This window comes from Phodopus roborovskii, unplaced genomic scaffold (genome assembly GCF_943737965.1).
Source record: "Phodopus roborovskii unplaced genomic scaffold, PHOROB, whole genome shotgun sequence".
In the NCBI taxonomy this organism is placed as follows: domain Eukaryota; kingdom Metazoa; phylum Chordata; class Mammalia; order Rodentia; family Cricetidae; genus Phodopus; species Phodopus roborovskii.
Genome location: NW_026125894.1, coordinates 331,341 through 339,326, shown reverse-complemented (window position 1 = coordinate 339,326; position 7,986 = coordinate 331,341). Strand labels below are relative to the sequence as shown.

Here is a 7,986-nt window from a genome sequence, read left to right as displayed (position 1 = left end):
GAATGTGCTTTTTAAAAAAATTCCCAGGACAATATTAAGCAAACATACACTAAATTTATAAACATGGTAAAAAAAATCGTGTATAAAATCTGGGGTTATATGGCTAAATGTGAGGAATAAGAGTATGATATTATGATAGAGGAATGGGTAAATTTTTCAACTTTAAAGTCTTTGAATGCTAGTTTAATACATTATTTAATCAGTGTTTTAAAGCAATTATATATACTAAAAGATTACCTAAGTGATATTCTCTTTCTATATTTCACTTAAACTTTCTATATTTTGCTTAAACTTTTACATCATTCAAATTTCATGACTTTACAGCAGAACTACAAGTCAAATTCAGTTACCAGTGCTCTGGGTTAGGCAAGTAAGGGAAGCACATGGTACTTCATCGTTGCCCTCCAGATCTAATCTACTATTAAAGCACACTAGACAAGAATATTGGTTTTAATCAACTGAGTACTATTCTCACTGACACCAGGAACCTAGGCAATTCATTAAGGTTCTCAAGTCCCAATGTTTGACAACCAAGAAGTTTCTATATGCAAGACATTCTATTCAGAAGCCAAGTGTCTGGAAAGTTCATCTCAGGTCTGGGACCCACCATCCCCTATATATCCTCAGCCTTTTGAAAAACTGTGCTTGGCACAGGATTCCATCTTTCAGAGGCCAACCAACTCTTGAAGGGTACATTTTATTCCTAAAATAAATAGCATTTCCCCCCCAAGGGAGAGAAAAACTGAACACTTTTTTTTTTTTTTTTACATCTGACACAGTACAAAACATTTCATGTATGTGACATAAATCGATCAAGCCTTCTTCCTGGGTACTGCTGCAGAGACACAAAACCAATTTCTGGAGTATTCCAGAACGATCTGTGTTTTTCATAAATTCAATAAAGGCGCACAAAAGACTGAAACCCAGCGGTTTAAGGCAGTGTTTTTCACAATGAAAGACAATTTATTAATAGACCGTGGTCTAGATTAAAAAAAATAGAAAGCGTCAGATTGCATTGAACATAATATTGATTTTACAAACATGTGTCAATTATGTTGTCTTTGTGTGTATTACAGACACGACATAAATTTGATTTGGCTTTTTTTCTTGTTGTTTTTTTGTTTGTTTGTTTTTTTAAGTAAAGTGTTTTGCTACTTAATCCAGACTGGCCTTGAGCTTGTGAACCTCCTACCTCAGTCTAGCGTTAAGAGTACAGATATTCTCCTTCACACTCAGCTCTTAAAAAATGTACTACTTTTTGTGAGTCATGGCCAAAAGATTTCCAAAACACTGGCTGGCTATTACAGATTTAGGACTAATGAGCAAAGAGACACAACAAAGACTAACAAGCAAGCCAACCGAGGTAGCACAACATATATAACACGTGGTAGAAGTATCTAGAGACGGAACAAAATGGAAGGCATTTCAACTGTGATCACCCATGGTGATAAAGGGAATTATGGTATTGCTTACTTGGCTAAAAAGCCGATAATTTAAGTACTCCACTCTCATATTTTTCCTTATCTTACATAATAACATACAGGATTAATAAATTACTAAAACTTCATTATCAGTCCCTTTTTGCTATATAGGGCAAGTTATGAAAAACAGGATAGCTGAGATAAGGGCAGTAGTTCAACACCTTTGTAATCAAATTCCAGTCCCTGGATAACAAAAAGTATTCATTAAAACCACCCTATGTCTCCTGACTGACAGATCAAATCATATATCCAAGTAATTTCGCCCCATTCCTCCTTCCTTTCTCCTTCATTTAAAATCAAATCAAGCAATTAGTATCAAGCAATTCGTGGGAAACTATCCCTAACGCGAAGATAGTCAATTCCCTATTGGTGGCTAAGAGTCCCAACACCTAGGCTTCCCTACTCCAAAACAGGCGAAGCTGGGCACCCTGCCCAGAGACTTTCCCGGGACTTAGAAGGCATGGTGGCCCCTGACACTGCTCCACGGGAGCATCGTCCTAGCCGAGCCTCCGCTTGTCCAGGGGGCTCCTGGACAAACAGGATTTGCCCTCCGTAGGGAATAAAAAGCGCAATCCCCGTGACCACCACCACTGCGGCTGTGACCACCGCCGCACGGGCTCCTGGTGAGCCAGTGCCTAGTACCAGCAGAGACACAACACGTGTTTCTGTCACGGGAGGGGGCGTGGAGAGCGAGAGCATCGCGGACACCAAAGCCTCTCAACCCTAGCCCACGAGCCCTACCCTTCCTCGTCCCCTGCTCCAGATTTGCTTGAAGGTTATGAATTCTCAGACCCGGAATTCGCTACCGGAGAGAGGAGAAAAATAAGCTGGATGCAAAAAGCCCGTGGGGCAAACGCAAACGTCGTGCACTTACCTCCGTGGTTGAGCGAGCTCGCTATCCCGTCTGCAAAGTAATCGCGCAGGGCAGGGAGAGGCAGTCGGTGGCGAGAAGGGGGCGGACCCGGACGCGGACCTACTCCAGCAGGGAAGCAGCGAACTCCCTGGAGCTAGCCGCGACAGATCCAGCAGCTTAACCGGGGTCGACCTACTTAACTAGAAAGGGCGGCCATAGACCCCGAACGGGACGCGATGGGATTGGTTGCCTCTGGTATTGTTTCAAAGGAGACTCGTCTGTGATTGGCTAGCAGAGTCAAGCGGGAACCCGAGGTGGGAGGTGGGAGAGGGGTTTAACAAAGTTGTTACCCAGGCAACAGAGCGACGCACAGCGAGCGGCAGTCTATTTTCGGAGCCTAGGCTGTGACCAGAGCACTGACCAAGGTGAGGAAAATTGAACCTTAGGAGGGGAAAACAGAGGGGGATGCTGTGACAGTTGGAGAAACTAGGGAGAATTTAAAATACTCGGTGAAAGAGCCCTCAGAAGCCCCATGTTGTTCAAAGTAGGGGCTAATGTTCCCTAAGTCCCGCCCTTCTTGACACCAGAAGCAGGATGTTGCTTCTAGAAAAACTCCTAGAGAAGGGATGGGCACAGACCCACTGTAGGAAAACAAAAATGAACACCTAAACATTTCCCAATTTTCCTTTCCCGGCTCTCACACACTCTCAATGACCCCCCCCACCTTTTCCGTTAAAAAAAAATAATTTGAGTGTAATTTTTTTCCTTGTAGGTAGGTCTGGTTGGTCAAAGTTGAGACTCACCTTCTGTTTTATGTGAAGAAGCAGTATTAATTGTGTACCAGTGGGCCTTGTTTGAGAAATGAAGGAAGAGTGTCCTCTGTAACGACTTTCAGACAGGAACATAAAGATAAAATGGCTCCTGCCGCTTGCCTATGGAACAATATTTCGTGGGATAGAATTTCAGCGGCCTGAGAGTTCTGAGGACATTAGGTACATCCTCAAGGCATGGAGAATGGTCACATCCACATTTACTGGGTCAGAATATAGGGCACAAATCTTAGGTGTACCTAAAAGTCCTACTAGTCGAGTGATTAGGAGAATATTTTGTCATTTGACTATACCTTTAAAAATACACACAGCTGTGATAAAAATTGAATCTGAGGAATGAGAGAGAACCCAGTTTGAGCAGAGATAAGGATCAATTATTCCAGGAGTTTCCTGTTGTGGTAAGGATTTGAAACAGGGACTAAAGAAGTAAACAAAACCAGTTCTTTGACCTTAGGAGTACATTTCAAAGAACTGAAAGAAAAGTGACCAGACAACCCTTTTTAGACAGAAGATGAGTGCGAAAGCAAGAAAGAATAAATTCTCACCCAATGTATTTAGCTTGTCTTGTGCTGTATAGCACCCCACCCAGTCCCCCTTTACTATTTAATCCAGACTCCCTTACAAACCCCCAAGTGCTAGGATCTCTAACATACTACACAGCTTTTGATGGATCAGAATACCCCTATAAAAATTAAGTTTTCCATCTCAGTATAAAAACTCACGTTCAAGCTCATGTAGTAGCAGCTACTAGGGAAGCTGATGTGTGAGGTTCCTATGAGCCCAGGAGTTCAAGATCATCCCTGGTCAAGGTACAAAGACGAAGTGTAAGGCAACACACCTTTCAAAGGATGCTAGAGATTCCATTTTTGTAAGTAGCCTAGATAAACTAGACCCAGAAATTATTAAATCAAATGAGGCTTCTGTTTTTATGTTTAGGTAACATGTCATCACTACGCCCTATCCCTATGCCCTCTCTTTGTTTTTGTTTTTTCATTTTTCATTTTGAGACAATATCTCACTAAGTTACTCAGGCTGGACTTGAACTCTGCAGCCCAGACTTGCCTGAATTGCATCAGCCTTCTCAGTAGCTGTACCTCAATCCTGACTTGCATTTATGTTTCTGAAGGATTCTAGGTACTTACTAAAAATTTTTCTGTTAGCTATATTTTAAGTTTGTGACAGAAACCTTGTTAAGCTCCCATAGTTTTGAATGTTTTTTATGGCAGTGAATGATAGAAACATAAAGAAGGGAACTATTTTTGGATATTAAAAACATAACATAATCATTTCCTATTGAACCAAGGACCTTTGGCATGCTTCAGAACTCACCTATTCAGTCCCTAGCTGAATTAGTTTCAATAGGCAGAGAATTACTGATGAGTATAGTTGTCAAAAAATTTAGTTATGTGTGTCTGTGTGGGAGTATGTTCACAAGAGTGCAAATGCTCATGGAAGTCAGAGGTATAAGATCTCCCTAGAACTGCAATTACAGACAATTTGAGCTGTCTGATGTGGGTACTGGGAACTGAAGTTAAGTCCTCTGAAGAGCAATATGGACTCCTAACCATTGAGCAATCCTACCAGCCTGCCCTGCCCCAACTTTTAAGATACTTTTAATAGCAGGAAAACATTAGTGTGCCATGAGTGAATACTTACCTACAAGCATAAGGCCATAGATTCAATCCTAAACATCACCAAAACTAGACAAAAACAATTAGCCAGAATAGTATCATTAAATTCAGACCTGAACAGAGATGATGTTTACTTTTGCATTCTCAAAAGAATTACTGCTGGAATTGCTAAATAAGGCACTATATAAATAAAGTTGTAGACAAAATGGTAAATTTATTTGGAGAGTAAACATATTTTGAAATATTTGAAGTCATTCAGTCATCAACAGAATTCTCTTTGGGGATATGTTTCCAACTATTACATTCAGACAGGATGCTAGTTGATGATTTGCTGTTGTTGTTGCAGCACCTGGAATGAAATTCAGGGCTTTTTTTTACATTTGGCAAGCACTCTACCCTTGAGCTACACCTCTAGCTATATTTGGTGGGGTTTCATTTCCTGATTTCATGCACTGTGTGCACTTAGTAAAATATGTTAACTCTCTTCTCTATACTTTATATATTTAGTAAAATACATATACTACACTGATTTAACTTTCATTCTTTTCCAAGCAGTTAAACAGCCTTTCTTTTGATGTTGTGTATGGAGGCCAAAAAATAAATAAATTAGAAAGAATGGCATTAGGCTCCCAAAGCCTCAGTGCCATGGATCAGGAGCCTTCCTGATAGACAATTTTACTCCCTAACTGGTCCCAGTGTTTGGATTCCAGCTGGTTCTGGACTATGTTTTGTTTTAATTGGTTTGCAAGGTATCACCCAACTATGTTTTTTTTTTTGTTTTGTTTTGTTTTTGTTTTTGTTTTTAATCTCTGAGGGCTCTAAAGGAAAATCAAAGCTCTGTCTGGAAACACTTCTTTGGATGTTGGCTGGTCAGAATAGACTGGGAAGTGGAAGAAAGAAAAATCACAGCCCTAGAACATTTACTTTCTAAGTGGCCACACCTCAAGAAGATTCTGTGCTCTTTCTCACACTCTAGCCGCACTTTGCTGAGAATCAAGCCCAAGGCCTCATACAGGATTTTAGGCAATTACTTTACCACGACCCTTATCCTAATCTTGGTTTATTTAAAATATGCCTGCCAGTAGTTAGGCACGGCTGAAGGAAGGACTAGGGAGCTCCAATTTGCCCTGTTACTGATGATTCAGGCAGGGAAACTACATTGCTTTTGTGTACCAACTGATCACCCTACCAGCTCCAATGGGTGGTTCAAATTCAGTGGTCACACAAACGGCTCTGGTCAAATTAAATGTCTAACAACTGCAACAAAAAAAACAAAACTCCAAAATCATGAATCTGGGAAAGGAACTGATAGGAAGAGGAAAGGTGAGGGTGTTGAGGAGAAACCCCTCATAATTGAAACATAATTATATGTATGAAATTGTTCCAAAACTTAATAAAAGAAGTGTAAATGCTACATTGAAATATAGGCTCAATAGCTCTAGAGTTTTTATATTTAAAAAAAATCACCACACTTGTCGGCCCAAGTAGTCTAGTAATTAGAGAGTGTACTCTAAGATTCAAAGGCAGCAAGTTACAGAGTACATTATTAACAAAATTTAGAACATATGTAGGAGAAAAATGTGTGAGAAAGGCAGAAAAATTGGCCACTAAGGCTCTATCCTGAAATCAATGATTGCCAGATTCAAGAGTGTGTATCAAACTGACAAATAAAAAAACTAAAAGGGTACGTTTTCTTTTTTGAAATATGATGATCATATGGAATGAGCTTTGATAACTATATTTTAATTTAATATTTTTGAATGACTAGACTTCTAAAATTGTTGGTAAAAATTTTCATTTTCATTGGATTTATAACTTTTCCAACAATTCACATATAGGTTGATTTCTATTTTGATATTTTGAGCTATTTAATCATTCACAAGTGATTCTTTCAGTTCTCAAAATGTATCGTCAAATTCATCAGAACTTATTTGCTTACTTACAATTGGTAGAATGAAAAATTATTTTTATAAAAGTGCCCATTTTACCATATTTTGGCTCCAATTAGCTATAATGTGAGTCAATGTGATTTTATGCAAGCATAACTTGGAAGTCCAAATATTCTTCAGGTATATAAAAATATTACTAAGAATTTTTGTGGAGGATTTTTAAACACAGACCTCTACCCAAGATGTGGTACCCCTTCAGTGCAGTCACTTTAAGCAGCTAATATGCTTATTCTAATGATGTTGCTATTACTCAACTTGCATTTAAGACTAGTATTTTTAGAACTGCCTTGAAGCCTATATTATATTCTTTTTAATATTCTCAAAAAAGTAAATCTTCATATTTTGATTGTAGATGTCTTGATATATCTGTAAATCACTCAGAGACAAATCTGATGTGTAATCAAAATGAATGATGCTGTAATGATATGTATTTCCTTCGTGCTACATATGAAGGAAATGCCAAGAGAAAAGAAAATTTCTAAAATATTTGGAGCATTGACGGTATAATTTACATCAGTATATAACCTTCCAAGGTTACTATTTTGAAATGCCACATTCCTATGAATTTAATCATATTTCATTCAGTATTCATCAACTGCTGACTAAATTCCAGCTGTGGTTTTGGAAGATGTTCTTTCTATGTGTATAGTTTCTCAGTCTGCTTCCCACCAGAGCCAGTTAGAGCCTTTCCTAGTAACTGGTAGAAATTTAGAATTCATTTGTTTTTCCTCAGTCCTATGTCCAATACACTTTCTGAGCCATAATCTTCCTTCATCATGTCTGCTGTGGGTGCTGGATGACAGAAAGGCACTGATGCAGGGCCTGGCTTGTGTACTCTTTTCCCTCAGGAATTTTGATCCCGGCCCTATTCTGAATATTCATCTAGCTTCCAAACCCCCGACATTTCTCAGTAACGAGACCCTTCCTTCTATACCTCCACCTAGGATCTGGGGGTCCTTCATTGCTCTAAATACCTCTTTTTGTCCAGAAAGTCCTGCTGCAGTGTCCCTGCTAGGCAGAGATGACTATGTGAGTAGCTGTTGCTACTGCTGTGTCAGATGCTATATTTGGAACTTCTGAGCATCTTTTCTTATGGCTTAGCTTAATGGTCTGTTTACTCTTTTCTCCCTAACCCCCTATTGAAGTCTCAGAAGCCTCATGATCTGTGGGTACTACGTTTCAGACAATGATATTATATAACCCTTTCATATTTGAGCAACTGCTGTCATCAGTGTTGTATAA

The 7,986-nt window shown here is 39.3% G+C and overlaps 1 protein-coding gene across 1 annotated transcript in view; it reads left to right on the top strand.

Annotated features, from left to right (window-relative positions):
* Window positions 1-2,414: 2,414 nt before the first annotated feature.
* Window positions 2,415-7,986, top strand: part of Dnaaf6 (dynein axonemal assembly factor 6) — a 40,088-nt gene continuing 34,516 nt past the window's right edge. The window contains exon 1 of the mRNA XM_051178908.1: window positions 2,415-2,759. The gene's annotated coding sequence lies outside the window, so the exon portion shown is untranslated. The remainder of the gene's footprint in view (window positions 2,760-7,986) is intronic.